This window comes from Mixophyes fleayi, chromosome 3 (genome assembly GCF_038048845.1).
Source record: "Mixophyes fleayi isolate aMixFle1 chromosome 3, aMixFle1.hap1, whole genome shotgun sequence".
NCBI classification, from domain to species: Eukaryota; Metazoa; Chordata; class Amphibia; order Anura; family Limnodynastidae; genus Mixophyes; species Mixophyes fleayi.
In genome coordinates, this window is record NC_134404.1 from 291,156,602 (window position 1) to 291,173,528 (window position 16,927).

At 38.9% G+C, this 16,927-nt stretch overlaps 1 protein-coding gene and 1 long non-coding RNA gene across 4 annotated transcripts in view; one reads left to right on the forward strand and one right to left on the reverse strand.

Annotated features, from left to right (window-relative positions):
• Nucleotides 1-16,927, reverse strand: part of SYNDIG1 (synapse differentiation inducing 1) — a 283,421-nt gene that overhangs the window by 251,755 nt on the left and 14,739 nt on the right. The window lies entirely within an intron of this gene.
• On the forward strand, nt 8,170-12,705 carry LOC142144672 (uncharacterized). Its single transcript, XR_012689769.1, has 2 exons — nt 8,170-8,708; nt 9,424-12,705. It is a non-coding gene; the product is annotated as an uncharacterized LOC142144672 (long non-coding RNA).

Sequence of the window (16,927 nt, forward strand, 5' to 3'; positions counted from 1 at the left end):
GCAGCAATTAGAGAATGTGGGGCCTATTTATAAAAGGTTAAAAAGTTCTATTGCTGAATTGCTGACGAAAATGGGTGTTAAAAGGTTTACCGCCAGCAATAAGATACTCCTTGTTGGCCAGGTCAACTGTGGGAGGTATATCTTAGGTTCTAACCATTTAATAGAAGAAATAAAAAGTGCTGTTGTGTGTTGACTTTCTGAAGTGTTGCCTGCCAGTGACTATGTTCACTCACATAAAGTGATATGTTTGGTGAATGCACAGATTACACGATCAGTTCATGTTCATTTGGTCTCTTGTATGGAATCCTAGAATATTAATACAAATGGCTCACAGCACTTGTATATGCAGTGTCATAGATAAGAGATAAGCACATAGCATACATTGCAAAGCACTGACATACTCTGCAATGCCTGCTAAGGATCCAGATGATTATAATAAATTCTAAGAATAACAACCACATGTTAATGTATGCTAGCGTATGGTAATATATGCAAGTTCTAAAATACAGGTGCAAGCAGGGCTGCAATGACTGATATATATGGTCTGCTTCCACCATTTGCTTTGAAGTATAGATTGGGTGTAAGTGTTAATAGGTCAATTATAGAGCTCATGAGCACTCCCATCAGGGGGTAAATTTATGAATCTCCGGATTCTTCATCTCCGGCGTGTTCAGCCTCTTCAGCGCTTAAATTTAAAGCGGCGCTGCATTGTAAAAACCGCTTTAAATTTAAGCGCTGAAGAGGCTGAACACGCCGGAGATGAAGAATCCGGAGATTCATACATTTACCCCCAGGTCTTAGATCTGTTACCGGTCTCTACAGCCATTGGAAAATAGCAGATCCCACCCCCTTCATATATTGAATTTCAGTAGTGGGGCTCAGTGAAGACAGGAAATTGTATGTAATCAGCCTATTCTATGAATGGGTGATAAAGTTCTTCCACTGAACTCCAACTGGATGTCAGAACTATGTGAAGAAGAAAAGGTGCTTCTGACAGCCAATAATACAGTAGACAAGTGGGAAAACAGGACAGAGATAAGTACACTTGGTCACCAGGGACTAGACTCTGTATTGTATATTGTTTAACAGGGATGGGCTCTGTATATGAGCCGCCAAGATAAAGGTATATATTGTACACTAGCCACCAGGAATATGATATGTAATGTACGCTACCAGAAAATGGATTTTGTATTGTACTCTAGCCACCAGAGAATGAGCCCTGAACATTGTGGCATGTGGGTCACATCTGCTATGATGTGGGGTTGCTGCTGGGTTTAATGTGTGGAAGCACCCGTGGGTATAGTGATAATGGTAATGATGTGAAATGGCAAGTGGGATTGTATTTTGCCAATGTTACCTTGGATGCCAAAATCACTTAACCTGCTGCTGGGTGCAAATGAACTATAACAAAATAATACTTACTTGGGTAACTTTGAAAAAAATGAGGTGCAGTTTGGTGCATTTGTTTATCTGGTTAACATACATGTGCATCTTGTGTATTAAGTGAAATATTTTATTCTTAACCAGATAGACTACAGACTATGAATCATACTTGCCTACTTTCCCAGAATGTAAGTGAGACTCTTGTATTCCGATGAACTCTTCTGGACTCCAGAGAGAGCAGACCGCTTTGCCGCACTCTGCCCACTTTCTAATGATGTGGGCCACTTTCTACTGAAGTGGGTAGGACGGGTGCCCCCGATTATGATTCATAGCAAAAAATGCATAATTTTAACCACACTCCCTTGGCACGATGACATGATCACAACATTGTGCCATGGGGGATGAGGAAAAATGATACCATTTGCACTTCCACACCCACTTCACTTGACCTTCCCTCCGGGGCCTCCCAGAGGGTAGAGAAATAAAGTAAGCAAATAAGCTATGAATTTTATGAGGAAGAGTCAACCTACTGAAAAGTCCACTAAACAGAGTATAAATCAGACAGCTATTCTAATTAAAGCCACATTTTAACATTCACAACACTCAAATACTGTGCCATTACTGAGCTGAATAATATACATATAATAACTGGAGTATTTATACTTTACTAAATATGTACCTCATGCTTTCATCTGTGCAGCAGGTTGTCATTTTAGAAGAGAGGTACTACCAGACACACAGTGGAGGTCACTGTAAGCGCAAAGCAGCTCAGAGTAAAATAAGGTAGGACCCACTGTGAGCCTTAATTTGCATAAGTGCATTTACATTTTAGCCATATGTTTACAGGACTAGAAAGTTGCGTTTACAGAGTAGCAGAAGTTTGCACAGCATAGTCTTTTAAACTGTGTTTTTGGTGTCTTTAGATAACCATACTTCACAAGAATAACAATTCGAAGATTGGAACAAACTAAGCCACACTCTCAGAAAGACTACTCTTTCTACTGAGCCATCCATGGCATGACCATTTCCTAACTACTCATTGACCTCCAATAAGAGAGATTGTCTCATGGAAATAGGAAATGTTGGGAGGTATGGAAGTCCAAAAAATAAAAATAATAAAACTACTTCTATTTGTGATTTGTGGATAACCTATTTATAAATCACAAGCTGTAACTACTGTAACCCACTGTAACCCAACTAAGCATTCCTCAAAAGAAATCATTTGAAAAGTGCGTGTCTAGTCTCTTCTATACTGTATTGTATGAATGAAGGTTACCTTTTGTTTTTACACTACTGAATACCTCTTCACAGTTTACTGCTTTAATGCAACGGTCTATCAAATGTATTGTCCTTCAAATGTATTCCCTTCTGTGACTTTATAAAATACTATTTGCAAAGGCACAGGAGTTTGGTACTATTGTGTAAACAATGTTGCCAACCAAATTTTATTACTAGTGGGGGTTACTGCAGGTGTAAGCAGTGCTATTGCTGGCATAACCCCTTGATGTATGGGGTAATGCCTTATACCCATTTTCGACAGCCATAGGGCTCTTTGATAATTATGCTGCTTAATCAAACATTTCCAGCTGCTAAATACCTAAGTAAGGCCATTTTTTATGTAGCAGATACAACTATTTTATATTACAACAATACATACACTTTCTTAGTTTATATTTTCCAGCCTCTTGAGCTTTTCACAAAATATTGTTTAATCACACACCTTATTCAGAAAATAAGAGCATATGACATATTAGGTGTTCACGACATTAGTTATATGTATCCCCAGAGCCCAATGCAGTTTATGGCCCCGATTCATCAAAGTTTGACCCCTGAACCTTACAAAGATCACATGGCATCTCCCATCTCTGTGAGGACATAGGATCACTACTTGATTAATCCCAGTCTATCTGGTAACCATGGCAACCTCATACTTCCAGTGAAACCACTGTTTTAAGTGCTTTGGGAAAATACTAGCATTAGATATGTTACATTTATTGTGGTTTTCTCTTGGTTATTGCTCAAAAGTATTAATGTGTTTTAATGTCTAATTTCCAGGAATAGTTCTCTGTTTTCAATGAATTGTCCCTGGAATTTTTGTCCATGAAAAAATCCCTATTTTTCATACTATAGTTGACAAAATTTAGAAATAACATAGGGGACGCTTTGCTTCTGAGCAATGCATCCACCCAGGTTACATGCGATAGTGTGTCAATGGGCTTCGGGCACCCGTCACATTGTGTTTACTGAATGTGAGAATAGGGCCTGTTGTTGAACTGGTCACATACTGGGCCTAATTTGCACTGATAAAATCTGCCCATAAAAATAGCATATTTACAGCCCTATGCTGTGTCGGAGACGTCTCAAGATGAGTCCAGCTCTGCACCTATATGATATGTGCCAAGTTTTAATCAAGTTCATGTCAGGCTTACATACACATACATACACATACACACATAGGCACAAGAAGTTTGTTAACATTTGTTTTGATAGTGAAAAACACATTCGTTATTAGGCTTGATATAACACATCATATAAAATATTCATTCTTGTGCATGAATGAAAGCTCATAATCAGCCAATCAGAAGTGCTGATGACCGTCAACATCAACAGAGTGTATTTGCACCTGCCCTCTAACTGGTGCAAATGATACGGCTTCTGACATGCGTACATATATCTTTGTGCTAGTCTGCCTCAGCTGCATTTATGTGTACACATGCTTACTGTACATGGCCCACATTAGACCCCCCCTTCCCCAGGCGCGGGCTGGGATGTATCAGCCCGGGGGGCGCACAGGCGGCCGCATCACGTGACATGTGATGCGGCCGCCTGTGCGCTGATGCGGCCGCCGGTAAGATAAAAAAAATTATTACATCCACGGCGGGGGACGGGGGGAGGCGGCCGGCCCGAACAGCCGCTAGACTGACCGCTGTCCAGCCCGCCCCTGCCCTTCCCCCCCAGTCTCTCCAATTGCAAGGAGAAGTAAATGTAGATATGTCAAACTCTGCATGCCTGTATATGCATGCGGCTTCTTTTCTTGCCAAAACAAAATATAATGCGCTCGATTGCCTAAAATAGTGATTGTATACTGATGATTAGCACAAATGAGAAATATGGTGTAGAACTACACTTGTAAACTCTACTAATGCATTGATCATCTATTATGTGATCGGTGTCAGTTGTTTATCCACGGATTACACGTTATAATAAGTAGGAATTGCTGAAAAGAATAAAATGGATTAATTTATTGCTGTTCTACATACATGAACAACCTAAAAACAGTTCACATAGACAACGAATATTCGGATATAAAACCAAGTGCACAACACAATCTATCATTAATGGAAATATGGCTGTTCAGTCAACTTCTAAAAAATGTCCCGTAACTTGAGACTGAATGCCAATAAAATAATAAGTGATTTTATGTCCATAAATTGTCCAACAAATAGACTGGTTACATTGTCCACATGAGGAATCCAACTTGTATCCAGATTACATATGTAGGAATAAACTGTGGTAACTTACATTCTATGGTTTTTCCAAAACCAAAACACAAATTTAATCCAGATCCAAAACCAGAACACGGGGGTCAGTGAACATCTCTAATTCTGACTTCCCAGCTAAACATGGAGTACACTCTAAGAAAAGCCAGCATTTTACTATTCCCTAACGCTGTAGTCATACATCAGAGACTGAATGAAATTGTATATTTCATTGCTGTGCTTTTTTCATTGAACTACACTTACTCCAAAATTTTCCTGTGGAATTCCATATATAGCCAAACACAATTATCTGGTGGACTATTGATATCTGGAAAATATCATTAATTTCATGTTCTTAATAAATATCCTTTACCAAATACCATCACAACATAAGAACTGTTACAAGCAACGATCTGTAATTTTGAAGCTGTTAAATATGATTTTTTGTTAAGGCCTCATAAGGCCTTTGTTCAGCCATTTTATTGTAACTTGTATAGAAATATTATTTGCTAGAAGAGATTATTCATTTTTCTGTTAACTTGCAGTTTTGCAATATGTGAGCCTATGGCCTTGAAGTTGAACTAATAGGGAACACCTGAAGAATGTAACCAGTTATGAAAACAATAATGAGCTTCATATCCAGCTGGTAGTATGGGAACTGTATCCATGGTGTTGCACATAGCATATCTCCAACTCCCCTTGAGATAAGAAATAATAGGCTCATCTGTCCTTAGAAGGGGGAGAAAAGTAAACACCTCAAGAATACGTGAGAAAGTTAATCAGTAGCGCTTCTCATAAACTAGTGGTATAAACTATTGTATGCATATGACGTAGGATTCATTTATTCAGTAGCCTATAAAAACCTGTATCTTTGTATCAATAAACTAGAGAATATTCCTTGTATACAGAACTTGGTCTGTGTCAATTCTCTCCAGCTGATTGAAGCGCTTCCAGATATACTTGACACCACAGGCAGACTTGGGTCAGAATTTTAGATTTAACAACTTGGAGGTCGCCACAGAGATTCGCTGTCCAGCAGGCTACAAGACAGACAACGGAGGTTTCCCAGCACATTGAACCCCAACATCCGCGGTCAGTAGATTTCTACTCGTTGGTCTTCCTAGTCTGGGTCACCTCATGTCTGTCTGAGGCACCCGACACGCGAATTTGTGAGTCTCAAGTATCATCTGATTAATATAATACAGTATTGACCCAATTTGTTTACTGTAATTGTATTGTTGATTAGATTTTTGAAAGATGATTGAATTTTGAGTGCATGTGTTTGTACCTATGTATGATGTATAAAGCATAAAAGTCACATAAGACATTGATCAAAGAAGCATGTAATGGAATAGAGGGATTTAGAGAGTTATTGTTTTGAACATTGAGTGAACATTTTAGACACCATCCCCAGAGGTATATCAAAGAAGGGAGATTCTGTAATCTGCCCAAATTGTGTAAGAGAGATTTCCAAAAGACCTTCGTCCCAGATACTGTCAAAGAAGCTATTTAGCACGGACATCCAGTACAAGGAGTCCACAGAACGGGACGTCCAGTGCAAGGACAACCCACAGAAACTAGATAAGAGTCCCGATTTGGACTCAACAGAATACTGTCAATACGAGTAATATAGATAGTAAACAAATGACAGCAGCTCCCTCATAGATATGATGCACAAAGACTTAAGGAAATGGGGGAGTAGAAGGTCTGCAGGGAATTTTTCAAGAAAGCGGGGATAGCCAAAGATATGTGTGGATGGAGAAACAAAGGTGTTGCAAGTGGTAATGTGACAAGAACAAAGGGGTATTGAGATCAAACCCCAAGAGATTGTTTGAGGTGGCACAGGAAAGTTAAGAGATCTGAAAAGTCGAAATATATGTGGATATGCTAAATGCATCGGAAGCTGAATAATGAATCAAGTAGGTTGTATATTATAAATGTATGTTTGATCCTGTGCAGCTGAATAAGTGAAATGTGCCCCTCCCTTATTCTGTGTAAATGATTTCAGTGTGTTGAGATAAGAAGCACACTGTTTTTTGTTTTTTGACAATGTATGTAAAATTAAAAAAATGTGTCCGGAGTGCTGATTGATGATAACATGTTGAAGCTAACTTGTATTTAGTGTAATGCTGGGACTTGTAGTTCCACAGCAGTAGGCTGGAAGATGTCAGTTAAGTTTTCTTTCTCTGTATGTGAGTTTTGTCTCCGTCTTACTGCGTGTGAGAGAGATCCGTGATAATTCACATTGTTTGTTCTCTGTCTTAGTGCTCTATAAGGGAGATGTTTGATTTACTTTAAATCACAATGTTTGTCTGTCTTGTCCGTTTTTTACAAGAGACATGTTTCAAGGTTGAAAAAGTTGTACATTCATTGCTTAATGATAAGCTTTTAAAAAGATACAAAAGAAGTTTTAAAATGTTTGGTCCGATTGCACGGACAAGATTGTAAATAATGTACATTATCACTATAAGTACTAGTGTCAGAACAAAGCTGGCTGGGATCCAACAAGCCGTTTCTGTATTTGAACAAAATAATTTTGTTTCTGAAGTTCAGAAATATAGCTTTCTCTTTAATGAAGTTGAGAATTGTGGGAGTGAGCTTACATGCTGTTTTTATCTGTGTTAAAATGGCGCTGATGAATGTTCTCAGAAATCAGGAGGGTTTGTTATGCCTTTAAAGAAATGTTACGAGATAAAATGTCGTCTGTGAGCGAGACTTAAGTGAATATATTTTTACTTTGAACATGAAAATCACAGAATCTAGAAATATGTGTGAATATTTGGTCACGGGAGAGAGATTTTGTTGAGAAAATGTTGAATGATTTACAGACACAATGTATTGTGTCTAACGAGAGTACTCTGATTTATGAGACAGTGCTGCTTTTAAAATGGTTGAATACTTGGAACCAAGATTCCAGATTGAATGTTTCTAAACCCGGAAATTTAATTAGTGTCATTTAAAAGGGCTGTACTAAGAGATGATAAGAAAGGAGTGGCTTTGAACACTCGCCCAGGTCTCGTCACTTTGACATTCTCTATTTGTGAAATTAGGGACTGCCCCTTTGAGGAAATCAAGGCATGGAACGCATAGCGTCACAGTTAAGCTTTTAGCAGCTGTTCACTGGTTACCTGATAACAGTATACACGCATGTTACAGTTACAGTAATTCCTAGTAAATAAATGTTAATCTCTATGCAAAAGTTTTTTTATTCACAGGTCTCCAGCTGCAAAGACCCATTAGGCAATCCAGATTGCATTGATTTAACTTCCAATGCACCATCTTTGCACCACAACAAACATAAGTATAAACTAATGAAGGATTTAAATAACGTAAACTCTTCTGAGTAATGATTACCTTGTTTTGGAAGAGATATTAGAGTTTATGTGCTATTCGCATAGCAAATGCATGAACTAGGTGGTTTTTCTGTATGTGCAGAAAGCAAAAGGTTTTTATTTGTATCCTCATTACAGTTTTGAGTAAATCAGTGTTTGTAAAGACATTTACTGCCCTTATTTACTGTGCTATAATTGTCATATACTGTAAATAATTCTTTTTATTGTGGGTATGGTAATGCATTGATGGGAATTCTATATTTTTACAGAAATGAAAAAGATTTAAGACTTTAAGAGCAATTGTATGTGCTCCTGCATTAGCACTTCTGGATCATAGCAAGCCATTTATACTCTCCTCTGAGCAGAACCAAATGTTTAACCAATTTTAAGCTGAAATAACTTCAGCGCCAGCACTGGCTTTGCCAGATTATGACAAGCCTTTCACATTATTTTGTTATGAAGTCAGTGCACATGTACAAGGAGTACTGACACAAATACATGGTCGCAAGCTAAGGTCACTTGCATACTACTCTGCTTTAGTGCTTGAAAAGAGTATAGATATTGTGCTAGGACACCCAGTTACCTTAACGGTATCGTACGTTGTGACAGAAACCAAGCACAAGCAAAACATTTGTTACCGGCCACATTTACTAAGTATGAAGATATACAGCACAAAGGACATTCCCTCCTATTGTGAAATGAGTGACATATAACACTTGCCGAGCGCACTGTGTATTTTCTTCCTCCCTTTCCTTTTTTATTAGAAGACAAAAAAAAAAAAAAAAGGAAGCACAAGAGGCCCCAGAGCCTCTCATGTTCACAGATATATGTTAAGACCTTCAGACAAGGGGAATCTGAGTAAACTGTATTTTAAGTTTTTTAAAGGTCCAAGGGAGACCAGAGAGGGGAGTTCATTGATATTAGCAGGAGGAATATAGATTGCATGTTATTTTCCTTTGCTGTGCGCTGTAGATGTGTACTAGACTAGAAAGGAAAGCCAAGTTTGGAAGAACCAGACTCAGGCCCATAGTAATGTATAGATCATTATACATAATTAGAAAATTCTAATATGAAAGTTTAACCCAACCAAATAAAGAAAAGAGCAACCCATGACTACAGGGGTTTACACCCAATGCAGGAATGTGTTTGTGAGTATTGTGGCCCAACACATTATTATATACACTAATAGAACTGATGATGTGGCTTATTAACAGGTTATTTAAGCTAAGTGTTTCTCTTCCAGAAGAATTAAAGTTACCACATCTGTCTTAACCGTTGTACTGTACACTCCATCTAATGAGTGTAAACTTTGTGGAACTCAGAAACCAAGAACCTTTTCCTTGGATTCCACATGCTCCTTACTGAAGCCTATCCTAATGAAGTAGCACTGCTTACTCCCAGTAACGTTACACTTAAGCAGTGCACAATGTTGAATCCTGCTGCCTTATTGCAGCAAGTTTCAAAAGATGGGAGAAGTACCTGTATATATTGGGGTTACCCTAGGGATTTGGGGGAATTCCATTCCAGCTTGAACAGAAAGAAAGGAAAAAAAAAAATGCAAACAAAATTTTTCTGAACATGATTGCATAGAACTAATGAAACAAGAATCTCTGGTTTTATCTCACATTAAAGATAAACCATTACCAGATGCAGACATCACTCTTTTTGTAGATGGTTCACACTATCACATAGATCCTGTCCCGTATACAGGGTGTGCTGTAACCACACACACAGAAATAGTGATTCAACAGACTCTACCGAGTCACATGTCAGCACAAGAAGCTGAACTAAAGGCCCTGACACTTGCATGCATATATGCAAAAGGACAAAGAGTAAATATTTACACTGATTCAAGTTATGCATTTGTAATTGCGCATGATTATGGCCCTGTATGGAAAAGTAGGGACCTTATGGGTTCAGCAAGCAAACCAGTCAATATGATGAACATACCAGGGCACTGTTCACTGCATTCCAGCTGTCCTCCAAACAGTGATGAAGGTGAAGACACACACAGAGATACTACCCCCGAAGCTAAGTGAAATAGACCAGGCCGCACGAGAAGCCGCCATAGCCCCAGTACCCCAAGGGGAGTCTATTTACATGGTGACCCCCTGACCCCTGTTTGACCAGAGCACACTCCAACTTATGGAAAGACAAGCAACAGAAAATAAGAAAAAGACTTGGGCAATACATGGAGCACTAGAAGTGCAAGGAGTGGTGTAAAGGTCAGCGTTTGTGTCTGCCAAAAGTAGTTTATCCCATTATGGCCAATATAGCACACGAGAAAGTGCATCTGGGAAAAGATGCTATGGTTGTACTCACTAGCATCTTATGGATAGTACCAGGGTTCGCCCAAGCAGCACAGTCGTTAGTGGCAGAATGCCTAGTCTGTGCACAAAGTAACCCGAGTAAGTCTGTCCTATGGAAAAGCACACCCCAGACATAATATCCCTATAAGAGGATACAGATAGACTTTATAACTTCCCAAATGCTCGGGCTTTGAGAATGTGCTTGTCTGTGTCAACTTCTTTAGTCACTGGCTGGAGACATGGCTGTATAGAAAAGCAAATGCTAAAGCATTAGCCAAGAAAATTGCGAATGAGGTAATCTGATGATATGGTGTACCAGAGGTCATTGTAAGTGACAGAGGGATACACTTTACGGGGCAAGGATTCCAGAAACTATCACACCCCCTACAGATCCCAAAGTTCAGGATGTATGGAGCGCCTTAATGGTACACTGAAATTGAAAATGCAGAAAATAATGGCTGAAACAGGTCTGCCATGGATCTCATGTTTACCTGCACTCAGTAAAAAATACTGCTAGGAAAGACACAGGTTTAACACCATATGAGATATTGTTTGGCACAGCAAACAGAACAGGCTGTTATTTTCCATAGCAACTACACCATGTATATAGTGATTTGTTGAATTATGTTGCCTTATTATAGAAACAACTAACTGAAATACATGGTCAAATATTCTCCTCCATTGCAAACCCTAATTTTGATACAGGTACCCATAAACTGCACCCTGGGGGGCTGGGTGGTCGTGAGAAAGCACATCAGGAGAAGTCTTGAACCCAGATACAAGGGTCCTTATCAAGTCCTGTTGACGACTCCCATGGCAGTGAAAGTACAGGAAAGAGACACCTGGATTCACGCATAACACTGCAAAGTCTTCAAATCAGGGGAGTCTTGTTCTGATAAATAGAAATGACTGTCTCATTGTATTGATATGTCTTGCCAGAATAATTGTGACTGAAGTAGGGATTAAGGCCTCCCTAACCCAGTATGAAACAGACAGCTAAGTGACATATTGCCTATGCCACTGTGAGAAACATATGGGAAGGAGTGCTCAACAATTTGCACTCATAGTAGAGTAAACTCTGAAAATGTCTTTGTGCAGATGCATAACCTCATTGGTAAAGTTGTCAGTAATGATTCATGTTGGATATTGGAAATATTGGCATTAGTAGCAAATGGTTTAGCAATCCTGTTGATCGTATAGGTGATAATGAAACTAAATATATTGCTGATTAAGAAGTTACTGACACTTGATTGTTGTCTCTCCAAAAAGGGAACCACTGAAAATCTCGAACCTCTGATGATCACAGAAATTACTTCTGAAACCTGACCAGACTATGAGTGTCATGAATTATTTGGACTAGCAAAGCCAAAGAACTGCAGAGTTTGCAACAAGAAACTACTAAAGATTGAACAAAGGACATGCAAGGCCTGCAGAACTACTATAGACTCATTAACTACCTACTAAGAAACCATCTTTTAAGAAACCATCTTTTCTAGACATGGACATTTGCCAAAATGCATCTCCTCATAAATCAAGTTAGGACAGGGAGGATCACAGGCTTATTAGTGGGGGATGAGTTGACAGATTCCTAAGGGGACCAACTCTATGCATGTGGCCTCCTACATGTGTATAAGTACCTGCTTATTAAGAATGTGGTTCTATAGATAGGATTAGGTAGGTAGGAGGAGAAAGGGTCGAAAATTGAATAAAAGATGGGAAATGTTAAATATGATTTTTTGTTAAGGCCTCATAAGGCCTTTGTTCAGCCATTTTATTGTAACTTGTATAGAAATATTATTTGCTAGAAGAGATTATTCATTTTTCTGTTAACTTGCAGTTTTGCAATATGTGAGCCTATGGCCTTGAAGTTGAACTAATAGGGAACACCTGAAGAATGTAACCAGTTATGAAAACAATAATGAGCTTCATATCCAGCTGGTAGTATGGGAACTGTATCCATGGTGTTGCACATAGCATATCTCCAACTCCCCTTGAGATAAGAAATAATAGGCTCATCTGTCCTTAGAAGGGGGAGAAAAGTAAACACCTCAAGAATACGTGAGAAAGTTAATCAGTAGCGCTTCTCATAAACTAGTGGTATAAACTATTGTATGCATATGACGTAGGATTCATTTATTCAGTAGCCTATAAAAACCTGTATCTTTGTATCAATAAACTAGAGAATATTCCTTGTATACAGAACTTGGTCTGTGTCAATTCTCTCCAGCTGATTGAAGCGCTTCCAGATATACTTGACACCACAGGCAGACTTGGGTCAGAATTTTAGATTTAACAAAGCTCACAGGTGCCATCTTGTTGCCCTTTTTCTCACTGCATTTTTAGATAATTCTTGTCGCCATCTGGCAGTTGATTTTACATACATCATCTGAATTTATATATGCATGTCATCAAGAACACTCGTAGCAGGGAAATATCTTTTTTCAATCTTTTTTTTAAGTTTTACAATATTACAGCTCTTGTTCACGTGGACTTTCTGTCATAATGGCTCCTCAAGTCTTTTGTGAACAGAATATGCTGGCTGATAAATGGGATTCTAAACTTGGTCTCATAGTGCCGTAACTTGTGGCCCTGTCGGCTCCTTGCCACTTATGACGCCCCCCAAGCATTTGATTGGTGACTTTGAACACCCGACTCACCAACACAATTTTTTATAGTGTCACATTTACCGTTTAGACAGTTCTAAAGCTATGTGTATCTAATATAGTTACAAACCCCATGGGGCCCGTTTTTGTCTGGTGTAATTACTAATACTTACCTCCATCTAATATTATACACAACCATAAAACACAATGGAGAAATAAGTCAACTCCCAATCATTTGGCAAACCTCAACAAACAAAAAACGAGAAATCCAAGAAAGAATCGCCCACGGTTAATGTGGAGAAACTTTGCCCTAATGACCAAAGTAATAGTTCTTCAAATTTTTCAACACCTGAACCTCATGCTGTCCCTGTTTCATATCTGGATGTTATCAAAGCCATAAAAGAAACTATGGAGCCTATGTTACAGGAACAGTCCTCCAAGTTTACCCTCTGCAATACAAGATCTGAAGGCTCAGCTGTTAGAAAGTTAAGTTAAGCTGAGCAAACAACGAATCAGCGAAAATGTTCACAAGTGACACAATTGAAGCTACATTTGTCTGCAACTGATAAAACGCAGAAAAAATTGTGGAACAGATCACGCTGAAATAACTTAAGTCTCATTAGCCTACCTGAGTCAATAAAAGGTTCATCTTTTACTCAGTTCTTATCCTCCACATTACCAACACTGCTTCAAATGCCAGCTGACAACCAACCGATCATCATAGAACGTGTCCACAGGTTGGGCCCATAAAAAGATTCTGATTTGGGACGGCCCCAGACAGTCGTCTCCCGATATGTCTCAACTATGCCCAAAAAGTAGACATCTGGACAAAAAAGGTCAACCATTTAGTGTGGAATACACATCGCCTTCTTTCGTTCCAGGACCACTCTGCAGAGGTGACAAAGGCACACCGTGTTTTTTCTCCCATCTGCATGTATTTGGTCAAAGCAAAATAGAAGTTTAGACTACTCTACCCAGCCCGTCTTTGACTATTCTAAGGCTCAGACTTTAAAGACTTTCTTTCAGCCAACGACGCGCTCAATTATTTGAAGGAAGAGGAAGCTGAGAAGTCAAATATGTCCTCGCAAAATGTTTCATGTTTAATTTTCCAGACAACGAAAAGAAGCTCTTGCTGAGCCTTTTATGAAGATTGTTAAGCATGGAGCCAAAACACTGATCACCATGTACAATTTATTATCAGCTCTTCTTTGACACTACATCATACCCCCTTCCCTCTCCCATTCCTTCCTCCTCACTCCCTCCATTCCCCCCTGCCCTATCCCCTCTTTTGTTATGTTTTTTTACAGGTCAAGGGAGTGCATTACCTGGCTTCTTGGTGTTTGTCTCAAATGTGAAAGTGACAATGGGAAGAGACACTGCATACCAGAAACACCAGGTTTTTCTTGTGTTCTAATGTTTACATGGAGGTGACATATTACATGTTTATATGGTATATGTCATATGAATGGTAATTGACTATTTCTTTTTCTATATACTACATGCTGTTATAGGTCCCCAATGGGATTCCTTCAAAGTGGATTCTATACCTTTGGTTAGTCTAAAATATAATCTGTTCTATCTGACAGTCCGGATTAATACCCGACTGATATTGAGTTGCATAGGGCCACGTTGCCCATGGTTTATGTTGTTTATATGTTTTTATGTTTGCTTTCTTTTTTCTATAACTCTGAATCACAATATTTTACCTTTTAAGGATAGTGATATTCAGCATTAGGCACCTTTGGCATAGGGGGTGGTATATGTGTTCTTATTAAAATGAGTATGGTAATTTTGGCATACTTTATCATATCTGCACCAACATGATGTCTTATATGAAACTCTGTTCTTGGAATGTAGGGGGAATAAACTCCCCCATTAAGCAGAGAAAAATTATCACTTACATATCAAAAGCTAAATCTGATGTAGTTTTATTTTAGGAAAAGCATATTGTTGATAAAGAACATGAAAAATGATCTATGCTTGGTTATCGAATTCTAGGCTTTTCCTGCTACAGTTCCAAATCCAGGGGGGTTGCTATATTACTGAAGAAGATCATCCAAGTCTCTATTCACTCCCAACTTAAAGACCCTGAAGGAAGGTTTATTATTGTAGATGTGTCACTCAATGACCAACGGCTGCTTCTTCGTAACTTGTACGCCCCTAATGTTTATGATAAACGTTTCTTATAAAACATTATCAATCGCCTTTATATGGTCAGAGGTTTGCATATAGCAATGGGAGGAGACTTCAACATGGTAGCTTCACATGTACTGAATAGAGACAGTCCTCCTTCACGTGCAAGAGGTCAACGCAATAAGAGTATTCATTATATAATTGAACAGCTTCATTTGGTTGACATTTGGTGAACCCACAACCCTACATCACATGAATATACATGTCTATCTGCTGCACATGGCACTCTTTTACGAATTGACAACTTACTTATCTGCTCCTCACTGCTTCCTAAGTGTGAAGATGTTGGCATCGAGCCCAGGGGCCTATCAGACCACTCTCTTATCTGGCTTAAATTTCAAAACCAGAATGTAAAGTGTTCTTACATACAGTGGAGATTCCCTGCCAAACTTGCAAACTCTTTGAAATTTCACAGTATGCTGATTGCGGCTTGGCATAAATATTCCAATGAGATAATATTCAACGTAGGGAAAATCCTCATTTGTTTTGTCAAACTACCAAACTTGTACTACAGGGCCGAATCATGTCATTTTTTAAGCAGCATACGAAAGATTAATCTAAATTGTATCTAGAGGCACAGACTCAACTAACTTCTGCTTATCAAAATCTTAGAAACAATATTTCCCCTATCTCCAGATGACAATACAAAGAAAAGAAGGCCTATTTCAATAGTGTAGTGTCACAAATCGGTGACACGCATACTCTAAGTACTAGATTCAAATTTTACAAGTTCAGCAAAAAATCTAACCATTTGCTGACCAATCTTTTACAGTGAGACAGGGCTCCAAATGTCATCTCTGCCCTCCGGGATGAGAGGGGTTCTCTTATATATGATGGGAGAGGGATTTTGGAACTATTACCGACCTTTTACACGGGCCTTTATTCCCAAAATGTTCTAAGCACAAGTTCTGGAATGGTATTTCATTACCACAGATCACAGAACAACAAGCAGAGTCACTTACAGTCCCATTCCCATTAGGTGAAGTGCAACAAGTCATCAAATCCCTAAAAAACTTTGAAAGCACCCGGACCTGATGGTATGTCTGAGGAATTTTATAAGATCTTGCAGGGCCTAATCTCTGAGTGCTTGCAAGATTTCTTTAATAATATAACAGAACAGAATCTCCTACCCACCCATTTTAACTCAGCCCTGATAAAGCTACTACCCAAACCAGGGGGAAATTTGGAACAATTGGCCTCATATCGCCTGATATCATTACTTAATGTTGATTACAAAATTTTCACAAAATTATTGGCAGAGAGACTTAAATTGATATTACCTGATATAGTGCATCCTGACCAAACAGGTTTCATTTGGGGTAGTCACGCTGTAACCAATGTGAGGAAGGTCCTGGCTGTGATTCAGCATTTGCAGTAAACGGGGGCTCGGACCCAGGCATCGTCCTATCACTTGACGCCGAAAAGGCTTTTGATTTAGTTACATGGGTCCATCTATTTGACGTGTTAAATTGGTTTGGGTTCCCCGATGCTTTTATTGAAAAACCTACAGACACTGTACACATGACCAATAACTCAACTTTTAACTAATGGTTATCTCCCAGACATGTTTTGTATCCTACGGGCCACATGCCAGGGGTGTCCATTGTCACCATTATTGTTTGCTCTCT